Here is a 24765-nt window from a genome sequence, read left to right on the forward strand (position 1 = left end):
CCAGGGATCTGACACACAGACAAAAGGAAAAAGAGAAGGAGGGACAAAGAGGCAGGACTGAGAGGGGAGGGGATAGAGAGGTGACCTGGGCACAGACCCCGCCCATAAGCCTGAGAAGTGCTCCTGCCCCGGGAAGAGGCTCAGCACAGAAGGAGGAAGGACAGCACAGCTGACAGCTGTGCTCGGAAAGATTCTGGATCCCAGACTCATCTCCACAGAGGAGAACATACAGGCAGAAGAGGCCATGGGGCCCCTCTCAGCCCCTCCCTGCACACTGCACATCACCTGGAAGGAGCTTCTACTCACAGGTGAGGAGAGAACTTCCTGGGAGAGGACAGGAGGAGGAAGCAGAATGATTGGATGGGGTCTCCTGGAGGGGATGGGGTTCTAAAAAATAAAATAAGCCAGCACTTTGGGAGGCTGAGGTGGATGGATCATGAGGTCAGGAGTTCAAGACCGGTCTGATCAACACAGTGAAGCCCCGTCTCTACTAAAAACGGAAAAAATTAACCAGGTGTGTTGGTGAGCACCTGTAATCCTAGCTACTCAGGAGGCTGAGGCAGGAGAATTGCATGAATCTGGGAGGCAGAGGTTGCAGTGAGCTGAGATGCTGCCACTGCAAGCCAGCCTGGGAGACAGTACGAGACTCCGTCTCAAAAAGAAAAAAAAAAAACAAATAAATAAAGGAAAGAAGGCTCTGTTGGAGCCTGGATTGGGGATAATATGCCAGAGAGAGACAGGGTCACAACAGGAAAATCACATTGAACTGGAATTGGTAATAGGTAGGAAAATCTCAAGTGTTCTGTTCTCCTGGTTAAGCATCACTGGCCACAATATTTTGAAAAATGATAATAATAACTATTATCGGATAACACTTCAGGTGAAAATATAAGCAGGACATGAAACACTGTCCTCAGCAAAACACCTCAACAACGGGGGAAAGACAAAAAAAATAGCCCTGGCTTGGAGATCCCTGGGAACCTTCACATCTGCAGGAGTCTGCAGCCCGTCCCAGGCACTGGGGTGCAATCAAGATCACAAACGTCCCTGTCCTCACGGAGCTCATGCTGTCATGGGCAGGAAGACAGACATGCAAAGAGATCTAGAATGTGAGGTCAGGTGTTGGCAAGAGCTCCGGAGGGAGCAGAGCACAAAAAGGTCAGAAATGGAAGACCCAGGGTCTCTGAAGGAGGTGTCAGGAAAGAAGTCTAAGGATGCCCTGATGTGAGCAGGACCTGAGGGCAGTGTGGAGGGAGCCATGCAGACCCCTGGGGAAGAGGATTTTAAAGAGAAAAATGCCGAGGTCAGAAGGATTGAAGGAATGGGGGTCGTGCTGCTGACCTTGACCCAGTAGGACAGTAGGACAAAAACACACACACACACATACACACAAAAAGGGGTGTGTGTGTTTGTGTGTGTGTGTCTACAAGGCTGATGATTGAAGAAATCTTCTCAGGACCCAAGGTTCCATCTTTTCATCCCAATACATAGGTCTCAATATTGACTGATGCTCTCTCCACCTCCTAGCATCACTTTTAATCTTCTGGAACCCGCCCACCACTGCCCAAGTCACGATTGAAGCTCAGCCAACCAAAGTTTCTGAGGGGAAGGATGTTCTTCTACTTGTCCACAATTTGCCCACGAACGTTGTTGGCTACATCTGGTACAAAGGGCAAATAATGGACCTCTAGCATTACATTACAGCATATACAACAGACACTGAAATGATTCTATTTGGGCCTGCATACAGTGGACGAGAAACAGTATATTCCAATGCATCCCTGCTGATCCAGAGTGTCACCAAGAATGACACAGGATCCTACACCATAGAAATCATAAAGCGAGGTGATAGGACTGAAGGAGTAACTGGACATTACACCTTATACCGTGAGTGATTCCACATGATCCCTGGGTGTTGGGGGGTGGGGGTCACTTCTACTTTGCACACACAGGATGGTCAGGCCTGGACTGTGCCTGTGTCCCTCTCTGCATTATGTCCCATGTTGGGGTTTTGGCATTTAGTGCAGGACACACACAGAGGAGACAAACCTCAACAGATCAGAATTCCTTTCCTGCCTCCAGACCCTGTAGACACTTGCTGCACAGGAAGGACAGTCTGATGGGGGGGGGGTGCTCAGCAGGAGGAGATCAGCCTCAGCCAAGCACCTCATGCCCTCTTCATAAACTTGACCATGAGAAAGACCCTGGAGAACTGAGTAGGGCTTTGCCTAAGAGGCCCCTTGAGATACTCTCAGAGAAGCTCAGCCCTAGAAACCTGAACCCCAGACCCCTGTCCCTAAATCCTTACTCCAGATAAAGCTGAGGAGCCTGTGCCAGGGCTCAGTTGTGGCAGGGCTTACTGGGACCAAGGATTTACCAGCTGTCTGAGGACTGTGTCTCCTGGAGCTGCTCACCAGCCAGGGCTCAGCCCTCAGAGCCTCATCTAGGCAAGGACAGAGCTTTCTTCACCTGAGACTCAGAGTGGAGAGGACAGAAAGACAAGCTTTGTAGGCCATCAGTCAACTGCCTTGTGTGGCTTAGGACACTCCATAGAACGTCTATAGTCCCCAGAAGCAGAAACAGAAGATAGAAAATGTACTTGGCAACAGCTTATCCACAGGGATCTGACCTAAAGGTGCTCTCTCATGGAAGTGAATAATAATAAATGCTGTTTGTGTGAACACCTCCACTGTGCCAAGCATTAGGTCAGGTGACTGTGAAGAATTTACAATTTATTCACAGATAGTATGAAAAGCCACAGTCCATTTGCCATTTAGCTTATTTGACTGAGAGAAAACTGAGGCACAGGAAGGCACAGTCACTGAACCAGAGTCACACAAACACAAAAGACAGATCAGGGTCACATGAGGTCTGTCTGCAGCCACAGGCCCATCCTCTCCTCCACCAGAAGTGAGGGATTACTGGGATCCAAGGGCCCCGTAGTCATTTCTTGGCTCAAATCCTCTCACCTTTGGCATCCAAACCTCAGAGCAGTGAGAGCAAATGGTCAGCTGATTAGTCTGTTCTCCAGAACTAAATCACCTGCCTCAACTGTCACAGTCAGTGCAAAAAATGTCCAGGCCTACCCCTCAGATCTTAACCCCTGTCACTGAACCTGAAATCCTGTGTTTCCCAAAGTGTCCATGTCACTGGCATGACAGGATAAAGGAGAGGAGCTTGTTTTCTTTCCCCACTCACACCCCGCACCAGCACAGGCCCAGTGAGAGACACACACTCAGGTGCTCTCACATAACAAATGGAGGAATTGAATGAAGAAATGGATGATCCATAACCTCTTTAGAGACCGGATCTCAGATGCAGAATCCTAGGAGGTCTAGGCCACACCTTTCCCTTGTCCTTCAGAGGCTGACACCCATGTTTCATCCCCCCACTACCTCTTGCCCCTAAAGACACTCCACCTCATGTAAGTTGAAACCCTTTGGCAACTGGAGGGTTTTCAGGGCTCCCTGGTCCTGGACTGTTGAACTGGGGCACCTGGTCCCTGGGGTCTCTGAAGTCACTGTAGTCCCCACTGTTCACTGCCATGCTGTCTCTGCCTCTCTCTGCTTCTCTGTGTCCCTCATCTTCCTCCCACTTCATTCTAACTGGAAAGCCCTGTCCTGCACAGCTTCTTCCTCCACCCCTAGGCCTTCCCCCAGACACTCGCTCTAACTAGGTTGCCTTCTAATCCCTTCCTGCTAACACTGTGGAATGGTCCACCTCCCAGGTAATAGGAACGGCATAGAAATGACCTGGAGTTTCCACTCCTGCCAGGCTTCATCTCGAGCCAATGTCCCCAAGTCACTAAGAGAATAAGCTTCCACTGTATACCCATCCAGGGCTCTTTCCTGTTGTGAGACTGATCTGTGCACAAGACTGTGGGACAGGGATAGGCAGCTCCTCCATCCATTCTTATAATTCCCAGACATGTTCTTCTGGCCTCCTGCACAAACAAAACCAATTTATCCAGATGGTGTTTTGCAGTAAAGAAATATTTTAATGACTCCAGGTCTGCCAAATAGGAGGACGGAGGTATATTATTACTCAAATCAGCCTCTCTAGTGGATCAGGGGATAGAGAGTTTTTCTTTTTTTAATTTTAAAATCTTTTTTAAAAAAATATACTTTAAGTTCTAGGGTACATGTGCACAACGTGCAGGTTTGTTACATATGTATATATTTGCCATGTTAGTGTGCTGCACTCATCAACTCGTCAACACCCATCAACTCGTCATTTACATCAGGTATAACTGTCATTGCAACCCCACCCCCAACCCCTCCCTATAATAGGCCCCCGTGTGTGATGTTCCCCTTCCCGAGTCCAAGTGATCTTATTGTTCAATTCCCACCTATGAGTGAGAACACACGGTGTTTGGTTTTCTGTTCTTGCGATAGTTTGCTGAGAATGATGGTTTCCAGCTGCATCCATGTCCCTAAAAAGGACACGAACTCATCCTCTTTTATGGTACATAGTATTCCATGGTGTATATATGCGAAATTTTCTTAATGTGGTCTGTCACTGATGGACATTTGGGTTGATTCCAAGTCTTTGCTATTGTGAAGAGTGCCACAATAAGCATACGTGTGCATGTGTCTTTATAGCAGCATGATTTATAATCCTTTGGGTATATACCCAGTAATGGGATGGCTGAGTCATATGGTATTTCTAGTTCTAGATCCTTGAGGAATCGCCATACTGTTTTCCACAATGGTTGAACTAGTTTAAAATCCCACTAACAGTGTAAAAATATTGCTATTTCTCCACATCCTCTCCAGCACCTGTTGTTTCCTGACTTTTTAATGATTGCCATTCTAACTGGTGTGAGATGGTATCTCTTTGTGGTTTTGATATGCATTTCTCTGATGGCCAGTGATGACGAGCATTTTTTTATGTGTCTGTTGGCTGTATGAATGTCTTCTTTTGCGAACTGTCTGTTCATATCCTTTGCCCACTTTTTGATGGTGTTGTTTGTCTTTTTCTTGTAAATTTGTTTGAATTCTTTGTAGGTTCTGGATATTAGCTCTTTGTCAGATGAGTAGATTGCTAAATTTTTTTCCCATTCTGTAGGTTGCCTGTTCACTCTGATGATAGTTTCTCTTGCTGTGCAGAAGCTCTTTAGTGTAATTAGATCCCATTTGTCAATTGTGGCTTTTGTTGCCTTTGCTTTTGGTGTTTTAGACATGAAGTCTTAGCCCATGCCTATGTCCTGAATGGTAGTACCTAGGTTTTCTTCTAGGCTTTTTATGGTATTAGGTCTAACATTTAAGTCTCTAATCCATCTTGAATTAATGTTCGTATAAGGAATAAGGAAAGGATCCAGCTTCAGCTTTCTTCTTATGGCAAGCCAATTTTCCCAGCACCATTTATTAAATAGGGAATCCTTTCCCCATTTCTTGTTTTTGACAAATTTCTTGAAATTTGTCACTCGGTTCTAACAGTAAGTAAACAGCTGAACAAACTCAAAAGTCGACAACTCGTTAAAATCCCTCAGAGATGGCCAGGCACAGTGGCTCACATCTGTAATCCCAACACTTTGGGAGGCGGAGGCGGGCGGATCACGTGGTCAAGAGATGGAGACCATCTTGGCGAACACGGTGAAACCCCATCTCTACTAAAAATACAAACAAATGAGCTGGGCGTGCTGGCGGGTGCCTGTAGTCCCAGCTACACGCGAGGCTGAGGCAGGAGAATGGCGTGAACCCGGGAGGCAGAGCTTGCCGTGAGCCAAGATCGTACCACTGCACTCCAGCCTGGGCAATGGAGCAAGACTCCGTCTCAGAAAAAGAAAAAAAAATGCTGTTAGAGAAATGAAGAATGCTTTTGATGCTTACTGGTAGAATGCACACAGCTGAGGAAAGAATCCCTAGCTTGAGGATGTTTCAATAGAAACTTCCAAAAATGAAACACGAAACTTCAAAAGGAGTAGGGGAAAAAAGTGGAGCAATATATTCAACTTCATATTTACCATTTTGTATTGACAATCGCAATTTTAAAATTTTGTAGTTATGGAACAACTACCAAGGCTGTAACATTCATGGAATGGGAATACTGGTGGGTTCGGGGACCTGTTGGAGGTGACCAGGGGGTGCTACCTGATGGTTTTCCTGCCTGGGGCACATTCGATTGTTGCTTCATGATGATGCCATCTTCATAAGTTGGGATTCTTCTTGTGGGGGACACATGACCCAATGGCATCTCACTTGGACTCTTCTTAATTCACACAAACTTAAACTCTAGTTGTATTTCCTTAGGTTGAGAGAAAATGAAGACAGCACTTCACATACCTGTTTTGGGCTCCTCCCCATTTTTCCTAACTCTGCACAGAGATTAGAAACAGGGAGTTCTTTCTATATTTACTAACATAACAAACATCACTTCTTTTAATTCGGCATCATTTCTCCCTTTATGTAATTGACACACTAACCAGTTCTGTCTCTTTAACGGGTCTCTTTCTACTCAAGGACTTGCTAATTTCAAATCACCTTTGGCATCTTTCTTTCAGCATAATGTGATCCTGCTGAATTCACCCCACACCTAAACCTTAATTGGGTATCAAGAGAAATACTACTACCAGCAATTCATCTTAGATACTTGGACCATCAGTAAAAATTTCCACTGATGACAACATTTTAATGTTTCCTTCAAATTTTGTTTTGTTTTGTTTTGTTACTAGAGTCACATCATAACATGAGGTCTAAACTCCTGACAACTTTTTATGGGAAAATTACAATATTACAAATTGAGCATCCCAAATCCAGAAATCCAAAATCTGAAATGCACCAAAATCCAACACTTCTGACCACTGATGTGGTGCTAAAAAGAAGTGCTAACTGGAGCATTTTGGATTTAAAATTTTTCAGATGTGGGATGCTGACCCAGTACCTCTACTGCAAATATTCCAAAATAAAAAAAGTTAGAAATCCAAAACACCTGGTTTTAAGCTTTCTGCATAAGGAACACTTTATCTGTATGAACTATAGGTATGAAGATCTACAGGAGATCTCTGGAACCTCCTCATCCTGCATAACTGAAAGCTCACACCCACGGAACAATGCCCTATTCCCCTCACCCCAGCTCCTGGAAACTATTATTCTACTCTCTGATTTACTCTGGAATCCACTGAGATGAGGTACATAGAGTAGTCAAATTCACAGAATCAGAGAGTAGAATGTCTAACGACAGAAAGTATCTGCAAGACTTCTTCCCAAATATTAGTCTAATAGCCACCAAACACAAACGGTCCATGAGGGCCAGACTTCCATCATCAGTTCATGCTCGCCCTTTCCACCAGTCAGTTCTGCATTTGCAAAAATCCACATGTATTTCTAGAAAGATCCACACGGTGCTCACCTGCCCTTTACAGGGGGAAGGGCAGGTGAGGGCATGGACACAGGACAGGGAACATGGTCTTGGTCCAAAGCTATCAGCTCTTGCCTGTCCCCTTCACTCTTTGTAGCTCATTCCTTGGACTCTGCTCTATCTTTAGAGGTCGCTGGCTCAAGTCAGTCACTAAGAGACAGCTGGGAAAACTGCCCCAACTTGTAGCTCCACTCCCTGATGACTAAATTGACCTCCAGGCTTGACTCTGGTCTCCCCTGTGTTATTTCTGCTGAAGTACCCAGTCCCAGGCCAGTTTTCCCACTACCCAAAGGGTTTAAGAACAATGGGAAGTTCCATCATCCATCTCTAGGATGCCCTTGGAAAGGGAAGCTGCAGGGAAAACATACCTTGGGAGCAAAGTAAGATTGAAACTAAGAAGATTCTAGCACTGCATGCTCCTGGTGAGGATCACAAGGTGGGCCAGGCAGGCAGTTGGAGAGGGAGGGACTCAGAGATGCACCAGGGGCTCTGACTGCTGGACCCATGTTTTTCCATGATGCAATGATGCTGCTCAATTCACACTTGAGAAAGTCTGTGCTTCTCCCACATACAGAAGGCAGCCTCACAATCTCTGAGCCCTCAGATTGCTATGCATCTGTTTTGTAACACACACATCTGCCATGGATTTTTAAGGACTTGGGTGGGCTGAAGTGGGAAATGCCATCTCTGATTGAAAAATGTGTTTGGAGGAATCAAAGGTGCCACACAGGACAATCTTCTCTCTGTTATCTGCACAGTGGAGACTCCCAAGCCCTACATCTCCAGCAGCAACTTAAACCCCAGGGAGGGTACGGAGACTGTGATCTTATCCTGTGATCCTGACACTCAGGATGTAAGCTACCTGTGGCGGATAAATGGTCAGAGCCTCCCTATCAGTCACAAGTTGCAGCTGTCCAAAAACAACAGGACCCTCGTTCTATTTGGTGTCACAAAAGATACTGCAGGACCTTATGAATGTGAAATGAAGAACCCAGGGAGTTCCAGCCGCAGTGATCCAGTCACCTTGAATCTCCTCTGTGAGTATCTTCTGTTCCTCTGTGAGCCAGGCTGCCATCCCAAATACACATGGCCAGAGGCCAGGCCTCCCAGTCCTTCTCAGGTGCAAGTACAGAGACCCTTCTCCCCGGACATCAAAGCTGGCCATGAGTCCTAAGAGTAGGCTCAGGCTTGATCACCAATGGGAGAGAAGAGGCTGCTCCTGTCATGGGAGACTCAGGGACCAAAGCTTATGATGGGAGAAGTAGGTGAATGTCTCAGGCTCCTGATCAGTGAACACAGCAGGGATTTGGCTGGGACTTCAGTGTTGTGACTTAGCTCACAGGGTCACCATGGCCATTCCACAGACCAGGATTTTCCCTTCCCTCTGACAACATCAGCTGTGATTTTATTCTCTTGGCTCCAGTTGGCCTGGACGCCCCCACCATTTCTTCTTCATACACCTATTACCATCCAGGGGAACTCCCCAAGCTCTCCTGCCTCACAGACTCTCACCCACTGACAGAGCATTCTTGGCTGATTGATGGGAAGTTCCAGCAATCAGCACAAGTGTTCTTTATCCTCCTAACCACTAAAATATAGAGAGGGGTCTATGTCTGTTTCATGCATAACTCAGTCACTGGTGGAACAAATCTCATAATCAAGAGGATCATAGTCCCTGGTAAGTGGATCCCTGGAGCACTGGCAATATGTTTTCCAGTGAAGTCTATCTGGCTATCAGGGAAGAGCCACCTCCCCTCTGCTAAGGGAGAGGGAAAATAAAAAACCCAGGACAGGGAATATGTTTCTGCTCGAAAACCACGAGCTTTTGCCTGTGCCCTTCACTCTTTCTAGATCATTCTTTAGACTATACAGTAACAATGAACAATGTGAAAGGAAATTCAGAAAAGAATTTCCATTCTCACTGACATCAAAAGGAATAAAATATTTTGGAATAAGTTTAACCAAAAAGGTCTAAGGGTTATACCCTGAAAACTACAAAACGTTACTGAATGAAATTAAAGACGACATCAATATGTGGGAAGACATTTCATTTTCATGGATTGGAAAAATCAACATTGTTAGGATGACAATACTACCCAAAGTGAGCTGCAGATTCAACGCAACCCCTACCAGAATCCCAGTAACACTTTTTTGCAGAATTACAAAAATCTGTCCTAAATCTGACCTGATAGGCTCTTATTGATGACTGCCACAACAGAGACACTGAGAAAAAGATGCAAACATGGAAAGGTGGAAAGTGTTGACGACATAGAAAATAGCAATCATTATTTCTCACATCCCAAAGCCTTCAAAAACATACAAGTGCAGCATGGCCAGTATGGAATTGACCAAAAACTATTCACCAAGCTAGAAAAGTGGTGAGAAAAAAAAAGGACAAGAATGTATTTAGCCTATCGCCACCCACTTTTGCTGACTAATCTGATGCTGAAAAGAAATGCTCACTGGAACATTTTAGATTTTGAATCTTTCAGATTTGGGATGCTAAACCAGTAAGTATGTGACAAATATTTCGAATCAAAAAATGTCAGAAATCCAAAACACTTTCTGTCCTAAGTCTGATGTGTAAGAAACACTCAATCTGTGTGAACTATAGGCATCAAGCTGTACAGCAGATCTCTAGAACCTCCCCATCTGGCATAACTGAAACTGCACCGCGGTGAACAACTTCTGATTCTCCCCACTCCCAGCTCCCGGCTACCAGCAGTCTCTTCTCAGATTCACTGTGGAATCCACTTACATGATGTCCCTTGAGTAGTCAAGCCCATGGAATCGGAGAGTAGAGTGTCCAATGAAAGAAAATATTTGCAAAATTTCTCCCCAACTTTGTCTCATATCCATCAAACACGTATGGTCCACAAGGACCAGATTTCCAGCAGTTCATTCCCACCCTTTTCACCAGTCCATTCTGCATTTGCAAATGTCCACATGTATTTCTGGAAAGATCCATTTAGTCCTCACCTGCCCTCTGCAGAAGGAGAGGAAACTTAAAGAACCCAGAACAGGGAACATGGGTCTGCTCCAAAGCCACCAGCTCTTGTCTGTCCCCTTCAGTCTTTCTAGATCATTCCTTGCAGTTTGCTCTATCTTTGGAGGTCACTGGCTCAAGTAAGTCATCATGAAACACCTGCAGAAAACTGCCCCACTTTGTGCCTCCACGGCCTGATGACTGAACTGACCTCCAGGCTTGACTCTGGTCTCCCCTGTCTTATTTCTGCTGAAACATCCAGTCCCAGGCCAGGCTGCTCAGTATCTTCAGGGTTTCAAGACAATGGGAAGTCCCATTATTACTCATCTCTAGAATGTCCTTGGAAATGGAAGCTGCAGAGAAATCACATCTAGGGGGGCAAAGTAGGATGGAATTTGTAAGGAGCCCGGCAGTTGCACATTGCAGGTAAGGAACCCAAGGTGAGCGAGCCAGTCAGCTGATTAGAGAGGGACTGGGAGGTGTATCAGGGCCTGTGACTCCCACTGATGTATCTGTCCATGACCCAACACTGCTGCTCAATTCACACTTGAGAATGTCTGTGCTTCCCTAAGACAGAGCAGGTGGCCTCACAGTCTTTGAGCTCTTAGATCATCATGCATCTGTCTTGTGACACACACACGAGCTATTGGTTTTCAAGGACTCGGGTGGGCTGAGGGGAGGGAGATCCCAACTCTGATTGAAGGATGCCTGTGGAGGAATCAAAGGTGCCACAGGACAATCTTCTCTCTGTTATCCACAGAGTCCCAGGCTAAAGCAACCCGGTGAAAACAGGATCCTCATTCTAGCCAATGTCACAAGAAATGACACAGGCCCGTATGAATGTGAAATATGGGGCCAAGTTGGTAGCACCCCCAGTGACCCAGTCACGCTGGATGTCCTTTGTATCTTTGGTTCCTGTGTGGACCAGGCCACCCGCTAAAATCCAAAGGAACACAGGCCAGGCATCTCAGTCTCTCTCAGGTCCAAGTACAGACACTTTTATTTCTGGACACCAGGGTTGGCCATGGCTCCCTGCCCTGGGAAATTCTAGGTATGCATAGCCTTAAACAAAAATATAAGGGGAGGAGATGCTTTTGTCATGGGAGACTTGGAGTCTACAGCCTGTGATGGGAGAAACAGGAGAATATCCCAGGCTTTGGCCCAGTGAACACAGGAGCGGTTTGGCTGGGCCTTGAGGGTGTGTCTTGGCTCAGAGGGACACTATGTCCCTTTAACAGACCAGGAACATCCCCTTCCTTCAGATGACATCACCTGTGACTTTATTCTCTTTACTCCAGATGGTCCACGCATCCCCAGCATTTTCTCTTCATCCCCCTATTACCGTTCAGGAGAAAAACTCTACTTGTACTGCTTCGCGGACTCTAACCCACCGGCAGAGTATTATTGGACGATTGATGGGAAGTTTCTGCAATCAGGACAAGAGCTCTCTATCCGCGAAATTACTGCAAAGCATGGCGGAATCTATGGTTGCTCGGCTCGTAACTCAGCCACTGGCAGCGAAAGTTCCGCATTTAAGATGATCAAAGTCTCTGGTAAGTGGATCCCTGCATCACTGGCAATAGTGTTTTAGATGGTGTCTATCTGCCTTTCAGAGAAGACCTAGGAAAACATTTTAATTCCCAGCCTGTGTCCCATTGGCAGAAGCAAATCCTAAATTCTCCTCCTGAACCCTCCCAATTTGTCTCTACAGACTCTCTTCTCCTTGTTTTTCTGTTTTCTCATGGTTGACCTTGTGTCCAGCCTGAGAAAGGTAGGGAGGGGGCTTTGTCAGCCCTGAGCCCTATGTGATGGAAGAGGCTTCACAGAGGGACAAGAAGGAGAGTCCTCAAGGTCAAGTTGCTTCTCGCTGTCACCAACACATCCCTTTCTGCCACGTCTTTATTTTTTTTCCCTACTGCATGAGCTACAAGGAGCATCCGAGGCTTTGAAACAAGCTCACATTTTTCCCCCAAATGAGAGTAGCAAACCCCTTGGATGAGAGAGGAGCAGCTCAGACCACTTCCTAATCTGCTCCAGGCTTCTCCGGTGACTGGCCCTGCCTGACTCCACCTGGTGTGGGACCAGCATGTGTGGAGAAAGAGCCCTGGTGGCCTGTCCTGATTTCGGCTAAATCAAACTGCCAGTTGGTGTGAAGGCTAGGCTACAGGGAAATTAAAAGAGAGGGAGCCTCGGGGCAGACTCTTGAGCTGTGTCCTGGCTGTGAAGTCACCGGCGCTATGAGGCTGTTGGCACAGCACGTGGGACACAGCACAGAGGACAGTGAGTGATGCACACTTGGAGACATAGGGAGATTCACCTCTGGGGTTCTGCATGGCAGGAAAGGGGCTATGCCAAAAAGTGTGTATTTATAGAGTGTAAGACTACCAGGACACTTTATATATATCCAATATAAGGCTTATCATTAACTATTTCTAAGTGTGCAATTTAGTGTTGTGTAACCATCACACTATCCATTTCCAGAACTTTTTCCTTTTACCATATTAAACCTCTGTACCCAATAAACAGTAACTCTCACTCCTTCTCCCCCTAACCCTTAGCACATACCATTCTACTTTCTGTCTCTATATAACTGGCTATTCTATTTTATAAATGGAATTATAGAATAATTATCCTTTCGTGTCTGGCTTATTTCAGTTAGCATAATGTCTTCAACGTTCATTCACTTTGCATGATGTATTGGAATTTTATTCCTTGTTAAGGTTGAATAACATTTCGATGTATAGATATATCTCATTTGCCTACCCACTTATCTTTCAATGGACTTTTCCATTGTTTCCATTTTTGGCTATTGTGTGTAATGCTTCTCTGAACATCAATGTGCAAATATTTGTTCACATTTCTTTCAATTCTATAGGGAGTATGTCTAGAAGTGGAATTGCTGGATCGAATGGTGATTTATTGTTTAAATTTTTGAGAAACAGCCACACCACTTTTTACAGTGGCTATAACATTTCCCATTCCCATCAGCAATGCACTAGAGCTCCAACTTTTCTATTTGAAAATACTTGTCATTTTGTGTTGCTGTCATTGTTGTTGTTTATCAAAGCATCCTAAAGTGTATGAGGTGGTGTCACATTGTGGTTTTGATTTGCATGTCTCTAAGTATTCGTGATGCTGAGGAGCTTTGCTTGGGCTTATCGGATATTTGTATATCTTCCTTGGAGAAAACTCTATTTTAATCCTTGGTTCATTTTGTAATTGTGTTTTTGGATGTTTGCTGTTGTTAACTTGTAGTTTTTTGTGTATTCTGGAAATTAATTTCTTATCACACTTATAATTTGCAAATATTTTTCTCATTTCATGGGTTGCCTTCTTACTCTCTTGATAATGTTCTTCGATATATAAAACGTTTTGATTTTTATGAAGTCCAATTTATCCATTTTATTTGTTGCTTATGCTTTTGTTGTTACAACCAAGAAATCATTGTGAAATGCAATATCATGAAGTTTTTATCCTATGTTTTCTTCTAAGAGTTGTATAGATTTTGCTCTTACATTTAGATATCTGATCTATTGTGGGTTAATTTTTGTATATGATGCTAGGTAAAGGTTCCACTCATTCTTGCCCTTGGATATCCAGCTTTTCCAATATCTTTTGGTGAGAACACTGTCCTTTCCCCATTGAATGATCTTGGCACACTCGATGAAAATCATTTGGCCATATATGCAAGTATTTCTTTCTGGAGTCTCTGTTCCATTTCATTAATTTCTATGTCCTCTTTTATGCCAGTACCACACTGTATTGGTTACGGGGCCTTTGTAGTAAATGCTGAGATCAGAAAGTGTGAGTCCTCCAGCTTCATTCTTCCTTTTCAAAGTTGTTTGTCTATTTAGGGTCATGAGTTTCAATATAAATTTTAGGACGGATTTTTCTTTTACTGCAAAAATGTCACTGAGATTCTGAGAGGAATTATATTGAATCTGCAGCTCACTTTGGGTTTCATTGTCCTCCTGACAATAGTGAGTCTTCTAATTCATGAAAACAAAAAGTCTTTCATTTTATTGATGTCATCATTAAGCAATATTTTATGGATTTCAGGTATAATCATTTCACCTCTTTGGTTAAACTTATTTCTAAGTATTTTATTCTTTTTGATATTAATACAAATTAAAATTTTTTTCTTAATTTCCCTTCAGATGGTCCATGGTTAGTGTATTGAAATACGACTGATGTTTGAATGTTGATTTTGTATTGTGGAACATTACTGAATTCATTTATCAATTCTAATAGGTTTGTCCATCTTTAGGATTTTCTAGATATAAGTTCAAGTTATCTGCGAACAGAAATAATTTTACTCCTTTCTTCCAATTTGAATGTCTTTTTAAAAATACTTGCCTAATTTTTCTGACTAGACCTTTCAATACTACCTTGAATAGAATTGTCAAAAGCAGCAACCTTGTCTTGTTCCTGCTCAAACAGGGAAAGCTTTCAGTCTTTCTCCGTTGAGTATGATGTTAGCATTGGGTTTTTTCACATATTGCCTTTATGTTGAGGTGGTTTCCTTACATTCTTAGTTAGAATGTTTTTATTATGAAAAAATGTTGAATTTCATCAAATGCTTTTATTGATTCAATCTTATTACTGATTATAGTTGTAGTCATATTTTTTGTGTTTTTCTAGGAATTTGTCTATTCCACCTAGTTTATACAATTTATTGGCATACAAATACTTACAGTAATTTCAAAATCATTATTTTATTAGAATTGGTAGTAATCATTTCATTTTCTGTTTTTTCATTTTTACTTTTCTTTTCTTATTTTTTTTTTTTTTTGAGAGAAAGAGAGAGAGCCACTCACTCTGTAGGCCAGCCCAGGCTGAAATACAGTAGTGTGAATGTGCCTCACTGCAGTCTCAAACTCCTGGGCTGAAGAAATTCTCCTTCTTCAGCCCCCCAAGATACTAGGACTACAGATGCATGCCACCATGCCCAGCTAATTGGTTTTAAATTTTTTTTGTAGAGACAGGGTCTCCTGAGGTTACCTATGCTGGTCCAAACACCTGGTCTCAAGAAATCCTCCCATTGTGACCTTCCAAAGTGCTAGGATTAAAATATGACCCACCATGCTCGGACTCCATTTCCATTTCTGATTTTAGTAATTTTAATCTTGTCTCTTTTTTTCTTAGTCCAGTTAATGGTCGTCAATTTTGTTGATTTATTTTGAAGAATCAACTTTGGTTTCATTAATTTACTGTATTCTTTTTTCATTCTCCATTTTATTTTTATCCACTCTAATCCATATTGTTTACTTCATTCACTGTGCTTGGGTTTAGTTTGTTCTTCTTTCATATCCTGAAGCATGAGAGAGCTTGCTTCATACGATTCTTTTAAAGGTTTATTGCAGTCAATGAAACAAGATGCCACACAGATGAACCAATGTCAGCTGCTCTATTACTACTGTCATCCTTAGCATTGAGGTCAAATAGTCCCAGAATGAAATCTCACATCCTCCTATTAGTAGCCATATGACACCAGGAGAGTTTTTACACTACTCTAAGCTTCTGTCCTTTCATTGGTAATTTGAAAATAATATGTAGGCCGGGCGCGGTGGCTCAAGCCGGTAATCCCAGCACTTTGGGAGGCCGAGACGGGTGGATCACGAGGTCAGGAGATCGAGACCATCCTGGCTAACACGGTGAAACCCCCTCTCTACCAAAATACAAAAAACTAGCTGGGCGAGGTGGCGGGCGCCTGTACTCCCAGCTAGTCGGGAGGCTGAGGCAGGAGAATGGCGTAAACCCAGGAGGCAGAGCTTGCAGTGAGCTGAGATCCGGCCACTGCACCCTAGCCTGGGCGACAGAGCAAGACTCTGTCTCAAAAAAAAAAAAAAAAAAAAAAAAAAAAGAAAATAATATGTAACTGACAGGGTTATTGTGTGAATTAAATGAGGTACAGGTAAAGTATTTAGCACAGGGCCTGACACATAAGATGTGTCCCTCAACAGTACCTATTTCCATATATATATAGAAAAAAAGGTAACACATAAAACAGTAGGACATGGTTACTGACTACTTGTGGGAGAGAAAGGAAAAAATCTAAGTGTAAAGAATCAATCCTGGTTTTTTTTTTTTTTTTTTTTTTTTTTAAACCAACTGAGATGCATCCAGGATAGGACTAGACAAATAAGATAAATTATCAGAGAAGACACCTGTGAGGGAATGTGGGGCAGGCATGAAGGTAGTGTGGGAGAACCCACAGACCACTATGCAAAGCTGACTCCCGTGAAAAAGAAAGGGAAAGAAATTTTAGGTATCAATGCAGTTCTTAAGACAGTTTTTGCAAGGCTGATGGGGAGTCCTCCAACCAGTCACCCATTAGAGTTAAAGAGAGCCTCAGAGAACTAGGCTTGCTTACACGCCCTTGCTGCGAGCCTGTGGGAAGGAAGCTTTCTGTGCAAAGGAGGTTGTGAATTTGAAATGCACTGACCTGGGCCTTTTGTCAATCAGGTCCCTGCCAGGCAGTCCTGGCAGGGTCTCATTCATGGCTGCCACCACAGAGACACTGAGACAAAGGTGCAACCGTGAAAAGTTGTAAAGGTGGATAGTTCTACTGACATAGAAAATAACGATCAGCCTTTCACACATCCAAAATCTTTCTGAAATATCTGAGTGCAGTAGAGAATTGACAGAGGACTGATAAAAAACCTAGAAACAAGGTGAGAGAGGAAAAAAAAAACTGCAGGAATATAATCATCTCCTATCAACTTTCCAACAGAAATAATGCTTTCCTTGAAGAAACAATTATAGACTACCTCATGTTACATGCTGGTTCCTGAGGTTCCCCCCTGTAAAGTAACATCATCTCCATTCCTTCTTTTCTTTTCTTTTCTTTCCATGACAGGTTCTTCAGGAAGAGGACATCTATCCTGGCATTGATCCGACATAGCAGCCGTGATGTCATTTCTGTATTTCAGGAAGTCTGGCAGGTATGATGGCCTTTTCTCTTGTACCGCTTCCTGCAGGCTGACTGCCATGCTTGGGAGAGGGAAAAGACTTATTGGCCTGTATCTGGGACTGGATCTCCTCCTTCCACTAAACTGCTGCTTCTCAGCACTAATTCCTGCAGTTCCCTTTCTCCCTGGCCTGTATGCTCCCTCTACCCCAATGTCTTTTAGCCATAATTGTCTCGTTTATTTCTCAGATTCAAATGAGAAACACAATTTCACATTGTGAAACCCTCTTCATTATTTTTCACATCTCTCAATAGTGTAATTCTCTCCATTCCCATAAAGCTCAACCTCTTCTCAAAGTGTTGCTTGACTTCTTGTGTCCAGACTTTGAAACCTTCCTTGCATATGACTGCCTCATTACCTTTCTAAAATCTAGTTAATTCACTTAATCAAGAATCTTCAGGGGTCTACACTAGCCTATTTGGTAAGTTCACATTTCTTCTGTTTACTAATCCTTCTCACTTCTTTTACCTCTACTTCCTAGTATAATTCCTCCATCCTAATTAGAACTCTCTTCCTACACATCCCTGCCCCTTCACCCATATAGACAAAAAATTCTTAGTTCCAATGCTACGCCTAAAAACAGGGTGAACTCCCCTCCACCATCTGCACTACAGACTTAACCACTCCCTTCATCACAAGGAACCTCTGACCTCATGGAAGAAAAAGACTTTAGGATCAGCCTGTGAACCTAAGACTCAGAACACAATGTATGTGTGGTGGAGACCTTTTCCTGATGACTAATTCACTTGTTCAAAAAAGATACAGAAATGAAGAAGGCAAGGTCCCTACCCCAGGGGACATAAAGCATAAGATAGGAAATGAGATCTGAAATTCATCATGATACCAAAATAGAAAAAAAGTGAAGGCCACAATAAATCAGAGAAATCTGATGGGAAATATAGCTACACTTTGGAATCACTGGAAAACATTTTTAAAAGTGGATGCTCAAGCCCCACCCATGAGTTCCAGTTTAAAGGTCTGGAGAGGGACCCAGGCATTGATAATTTTTAAGTCTTCCCTGACACTACTAACATGTAATGAGGGTGGAGAACTCTTATTATAAAAGGTAGAACTTACAACTAAGTCAATGATTTTGAAGTAGAAGTACCGGAATTACCTAAGGACGTTTTTGAACATATGTAAGACTATGCGTTTTTGGCCCTAATTATTAATGGGCTACACCAAGAACTCAGGAATCCAGCTGGGAAACAGAAGCTGAATGGAAAAGCCACCTTATTTTATATGTTAAAATATATATAAAGCATTTTCAAATAAGTGATAAGTGTTGCTAAACCTTCTCTAAATAACGTTTATGGGAATGTTAATAATATGAGTATTCTAGGCTGGGCGCAGTGGCTTATGCCTGTAATCCCAGCACTTTGGGAGGCAAGGCTGGCAGATCATGAGGTCAGGAGATCGAGACCACCCTGGCTAACACGGTGAGACCCCCTCTTTACTGAAAACACAAAAACAAAATTCGCCGGGTGTGGTGGTAGGCACCTGTAGTCCCAACTACTCCGGAGTCTGAGGCAGGAGAATGGCGTGAACCCGGAGGTGGAGTTTGCAGTGAGCGGAGATCCTGCCACTGCACTCCATCCTGGGCGACAGAGTGAGATTCCATCTCAAGGAAAAAAAAAATTTAAAAAAAAAAAAAAAAGAGTTCTAAAAACCGTATGAAATTTCTGGAAATCGAATATGTTATCAGTCATAGTGTCGTATGCCACAGAAGTAACTAGATTTCTATGTGAGTTGTGTCTTTACCATAATCAACCTAATAAAAATCTCATTAGATTTTTAACCATGATCATTTTAAATCTTTGTCATTACCAGACCGTTGCTTTGATTCTTCCTCGAAGTATTTACAGTCAGCTACAGTCCAAAATTGCTTTTTCTTCAAGGAGATATATGGAAAAGACTCTGACAACGACTCTTGAATACAAGTTTCTGATAACTTCAGGATCATACCACTGGACTCTCTGAGAACTTTCAAAATTTTAATGAACAGACTGATACCTTCATGAAATTCAAGACAAAGAGGAAAAAAACTCAGTTATATTTGACTTAATCATCAAACGGATAATATTCTCATAATATTTTCTTTGAAAATGTGCTGATTCGTTGAATGTTTTATTCTCCAGATTTATGGACTTTCTCTTTTAAGCTCTTCATACTTTACAGAAATTTGATAAAGTATACTTTTGTAAACAAAAGTCAAAACATTTGCTTTTGTTCCCAATCTGAGTACCTCAGAATTGGGAAACTATTTGTGAGTATTCATATGCTTATGGTAATAAAGTTATTTGCACAAGTTCAGTAAGAATCTACTCTCTTTATAACATGACACATTTGAAAACATTGGTTATATTACTAAGGCTTTGACTGGGATGTTGTATTTGAGAATATACATAGAATAAACCCATATGGAATGCAGGGAAAGTCTGAAGTTGGCCTTGATTTGGCTTCCGAGTCTCAAGAGGTTTTTGGAAACTTAATCTGAGAGTCTTATAAAACTTCTAAGAACGCAAAGTTTAAAAAGATCTTCTATGGTCCATTGCCACTCTTGCTGGTAATGGTAAAAATTGCCTGGGTAAAAAATCTAGGCAATTTGGTGAGAGTCAACCTATTTTGCAAACAATTCATCCTACTGGAATTATCTTTGGTAAAAATACAGACTCCTATTTAGAGAAAAATTATGTTGAAAAGAAAAAGCTGTAGTATACCTGTTACCAGATTGAACCACTGTTCATTATCTTTGAGCATTTACAATCTACTGGTAGACTGGACTGGACCCTGAATTCTTTTGGTTCTTCCAATTAAATTTTCTCTAATGAAATCACTAAGAACAAGAACAGCTTTGTTCCTGAAGCCATATAAGCTAGAGGTGTACAACTCAATGTAAATTTCATGGGAAAACCCTCGTGTCTGATGTGTGGGCCACTCAGAGCTCACCAAATGTTCAACACCATCACTTAGAGACACTTATACTGCAAAGCACGACAACAAGTTGATGACTGTACACTGTGGACAGCTTTTCTCAAGATGTCCGAACAAGACTGTCAATCATCATGAGACTCTTACCTCTCTTAATTTGTCCTTGCTTACGCCTGTCTCCTTTGCTTCCCAGAATAATGCTGTACTTAGGATTTCACAAGAAGTAGCTTCTGAGAGTAAGTTAACAGTGTCAGATATATCATGTCAACCACATTATTATTTTTTTAAGATGGAGTTTCTCTGTTGTTGCCCAAGCTGGGGTGCCATGGCAAAATCTTGGCTCACCAAAACCTCTGCCTCCTGGGTTCAAGTGAATCTCCTGCTCCAGCCTCCCTAGTAGCTGAGATTATAGGCATGCACCACGACACCAGGCTAATTTTGTATTTTTAGTAGAGACCGGGTTTCTACATACTGGTCAGGCTGGTCTTGAACTCCCGACCTCAGGTGATCCGGAAGCCTTGGATTCCCAAAGTGCTGGGATTACAGGCACGAGCCACTGCACCTGACCCGCACATTTTTACATAACAGGAGATCCTTTAGTCCACCCAAAGGCTGCCCTTAGCTGCATCTTTAACACAACTTTTTCCTCAAGTATATGGAGATTTTTTTTAGGCTTCTACTTGTATACTTGCCTATTCTTCTCACTCCCTGTTTTAATTTAACATAGACATGCAATGCTAGAAAATAGAATTGCTCTCTACCAGCTAAGCAGGGGGGAGACTGTGCAGTTTCTGACACTTCTCGTTGCACATGGATAAATACATCGGGTATTATAGAGACTCAGTTGTAAAAATCAACAAATGTGCTGCCTGGTTAAAATGACTAGACTCTTCTGGCTTCTTCTTTGATCTATTCTATTGTAGTTGGTTTGCATCTTGCCTAAGGCGCATATTCCAAACTCTTGATATTTTCATCCTGATAGTCATACTGGTAGTCTCCCTCGTGTGGTGCAATCTACAAACATTTTTATTTGTGTGCAAATATTTGTGTGCAGCCATTCCTCAAATATCAAATTGTTTCTCTTGGGCTGGAATTCGAAAACCCAAAGAAATGTGTGGTTTATGTGCCGGGTGCAGTGGCTCACGTCTGTAATCCCAGTACTTTCAGAGGCCACGGCAGGTGGATCACAAGGTCAAGAATTTGAGGCCAGCCTCGTCAATATGGCGAAACCCTGTCTCTACTAAAAATACAAAAATTATCTGGGTGTAGTGGTGCACACCTGTAGTCCTGTAGGGAGACCCCCCTGAAACCATTGCTATGGAAGAAAAGATGAAACGCTCCAGATTGTTGTAAATTCAAAATTGCATGCAGGATTGTGTAAAGACAATGCCAGGATGGGCTGCCAGAATGAGCCAACAGCGCATGATGTACATACCCCTGCAGAGAGCCTATAAATGGACGTGTAATCATGAAGGTTTCACATCACCAAGATTCCTATCTCAGAAAAGTAAATGTTCATAGCTCTGGGACTGAGATGCAACCCTTGTGGAGAGCCTATAAATTGACACATGAGGGGCGTTTGTTCATATGGATAAGATAGGGTTATAAATACCCTTATCTTGCCACAGCTCTTCTAGGTCTCTTCAGGGTTTAGGCATACTCCCTTCTGAGAATTTTTTGGGTTAACTGGTTGTCTAGCTTCACGTCCTGTTTTTATTGATTGTCTGGAACCAGCTTTTCCTGCAACTGTTACTGCTGATTAATATCTTGCTAATCATAGGATATGGATTGACTGTGTTTTAAGGCTCTGTTAGAAATTACTGATGCACACACTATGATGTAAATTCTTATCTCTGTATACTGTACTTCTGCATACCGATGTTATGTTAAATAATTATTTCAACCCCATGTGACCATCTCACCTCATAATCAAACGACCCTAAATCCCTCACTAACCTACCGCGGCCCTCACTATGCTTAATAATAAATGCTGGTTTATCCAGTGCATTGGTGACATCACAGGACCAGATGGCAATGCCCCACCTGGACCCACTTTCACTATCGTGGGTGTGTCTTTTATTTCTTGACCAGCCAATCCACCTGGGAACAAAGAAAGGGGCCTGTTACACTGTAGGCTGCTGGCCAGATCCCATAATATAATCTCAGCAACTTGGGATGCTGAGGTGGGAGAATCACTTGAATCCAGAAGATGGAGGCTGCAGTGAGCCGCGTTCATGCCACTGCAATCCAGCCTGGGCCACAGAGTGAGACTCCATTTAAAAAAAAGAAAAGGGGGTTGGTGCCAAGATGGCCGAAAAGGAATAGCACCAGCCTGCAGCTCCCAGCACCAGCAACACAGAATCAGGTGATTTCTGCATTTCCAACAGACGTACCAGGTTCATCTCACTGGGGTATATTGGACACTGGGTGCAGGACAGTGGATGCAGCCCAACGAATGAGAGCGGAAGCAGGGTGAACCATCACAAAGGGGAAGGGAATTCCCTTTCCTAGACAAGGGAAACTGTGACACACAACACTTGGAAAATCAGGTCACTCCCACCCTAGTACTGTGGTTTACCAAGGGTCTTAGCAGAAGGCACGTCAGGAGATCGTATACCGCACCTGGCTCGGAGTGTCCCATGCCCATGGAGGCTCCCTCATTGCTAGCAGAGCAGTCTGAGATCTAACTGGAAGGTGGCAGCAAGGCTGGGGGAGGGGCACCTGCCATTGCTGAGGTTTAAGTAGGTAAACAAAGTGGCCAGGAAGCTTAAACTTGGTGGAGCCCACCGCAGCTCAAGAAGGCCTGCCTGCCTCTGTAGACTCCACCTCTGGGGACAGGGCATAGCCAAACAAAAGGCAGCAGAAACCTCTGCCAACGTAAATGTCCCTGTCTGACAGTTTTGAAGAGAGTAGTGTTCTCCCAGCATGGAGTTTGGGATCTGAGAACGGACAGACTGTCTACTCAAGTGGGTCCCTGACTCCTGAGTAGCCTAACAGGGAGACATCCCCACTAGGGGCAGACTGACACCTCACACCTCACATGGCCAGGTACACCTCTCAGATGAAGCTTCCAGAGGAAGCTTCCAGAAGAATTATTAGACTCGCTGTTCAGCAATATTCACTCTTCTGCAGCTTCCGCTGCTGATACCCAGGCAAAAAGGGTCTGGAGTGGACCTCAAGGAAACTCCAACAGACCTGCAGCTGAGGGTCCTCACTGTTAGAAGGAAAACTAACAAAGAGAAAGGACATCCACACCAAAACCCCATGTGTACGTCACCATCATCAAGGACCAAAGGTAGATAAAACAACAAAGATGGCGAAAAAGCAGTGCAGAAAAAAGCTGAAAATTCTAAAACTCGGAGAGCCTCTCCCCCTCCAAAGGAACACAGCTCCTCACTAGCAACGGAATAAGGCTGGACAGAGAATGACTTTGAAGAGTTGAGGGAAGAAGACTTCAATCAAACTTCTCTGAGCTAAAGGAGGAAGTGCAAAGAAACTAAAAACCTTGAAAAAAGATTTGACAAATGGCTAACTAGAATAACCAATGTAGAGAAGTCCTTAAACGACCTGATAGAAATGAAAACCATGAAACAAGAACTACGTGACAAAGGCACAAGCTTCTGTAACCAACTCGATCAACTGGTAGAAAGGGTATCAGCGATTGAATATCAAATGAATGAAAATAAGTGAGAAGAGAAGTTCAGAGAAGAAGGAGTATAAATAAATGAGCAAAGCCTCCGGGAAATTTGGGACTATATGAAAACCCCAAATCTATATCTGATTGGTGTACCTGAAAGTGACGGGGAGAATGGAACCAAGTTGGAACACACTCTGCAGGATACTATCCAGGAGAACTTCCTCAACCTAGCAAGGCAGGCCAACATTCAAATTCAGGAAATACAGAGAATGCCACAAAGATACTCCTCGAGAAGAGCAACTCCAAGACACATAATTGTCAGATTCTCCAAATTTTAAATGAAGGAAACAATGTTAAGGGCAGCGAGAGAGAAAGGTCGGGTTCCCAACAAAAGGAAGCCATCAGACTAAGAGCTGATCTCTCAGCAGAAACTCTACAAGCCAGAAGAGAGTGGGGGCCAATAGTCAACATTCTTAAAGAAAAGAATTTTCAACCCAGAATTTCATATTCAGCCAAACTCTGCTTTATAAGTGAAGGATAAATAAAATCCTTTACAGACGAGCAAATGCTGAGAGATTTTTTCACCACCAGGCCTGTCCTACAAGAGCTCCTAAAGGAAGCGCTAAACATGGAAAGGAACAACCGGTACCAGTCACTGCAAAAACATGCCAAAATGTAAAGCCGTCGATGCTAGGAAGAAACTGCATCAACTAATGAGCAAAATAACCATACAACATCATAATGACAGGATCAAGTTCACACATAACAATATCAACCTTAAATGTAAATGGGCTAAATGGTCCAATTAAAAGACACAGACTGGCAAATTGGAGACAGAGTCAAGAGCCACCAGCCTGCTGTATTGAGGAGACCCATCTCAC

The 24765-nt window shown here is 43.2% G+C and overlaps 1 pseudogene; it reads left to right on the plus strand.

Annotated features, from left to right (window-relative positions):
• Positions 1 to 1520: 1520 nt before the first annotated feature.
• The window catches only part of LOC126943303 (pregnancy-specific beta-1-glycoprotein 2-like), a 111808-nt pseudogene continuing 88563 nt past the window's right edge, over positions 1521 to 24765 (plus strand).

This window comes from Macaca thibetana, chromosome 19 (assembly GCF_024542745.1).
Source record: "Macaca thibetana thibetana isolate TM-01 chromosome 19, ASM2454274v1, whole genome shotgun sequence".
Classification (NCBI taxonomy): Eukaryota; Metazoa; Chordata; class Mammalia; order Primates; family Cercopithecidae; genus Macaca; species Macaca thibetana.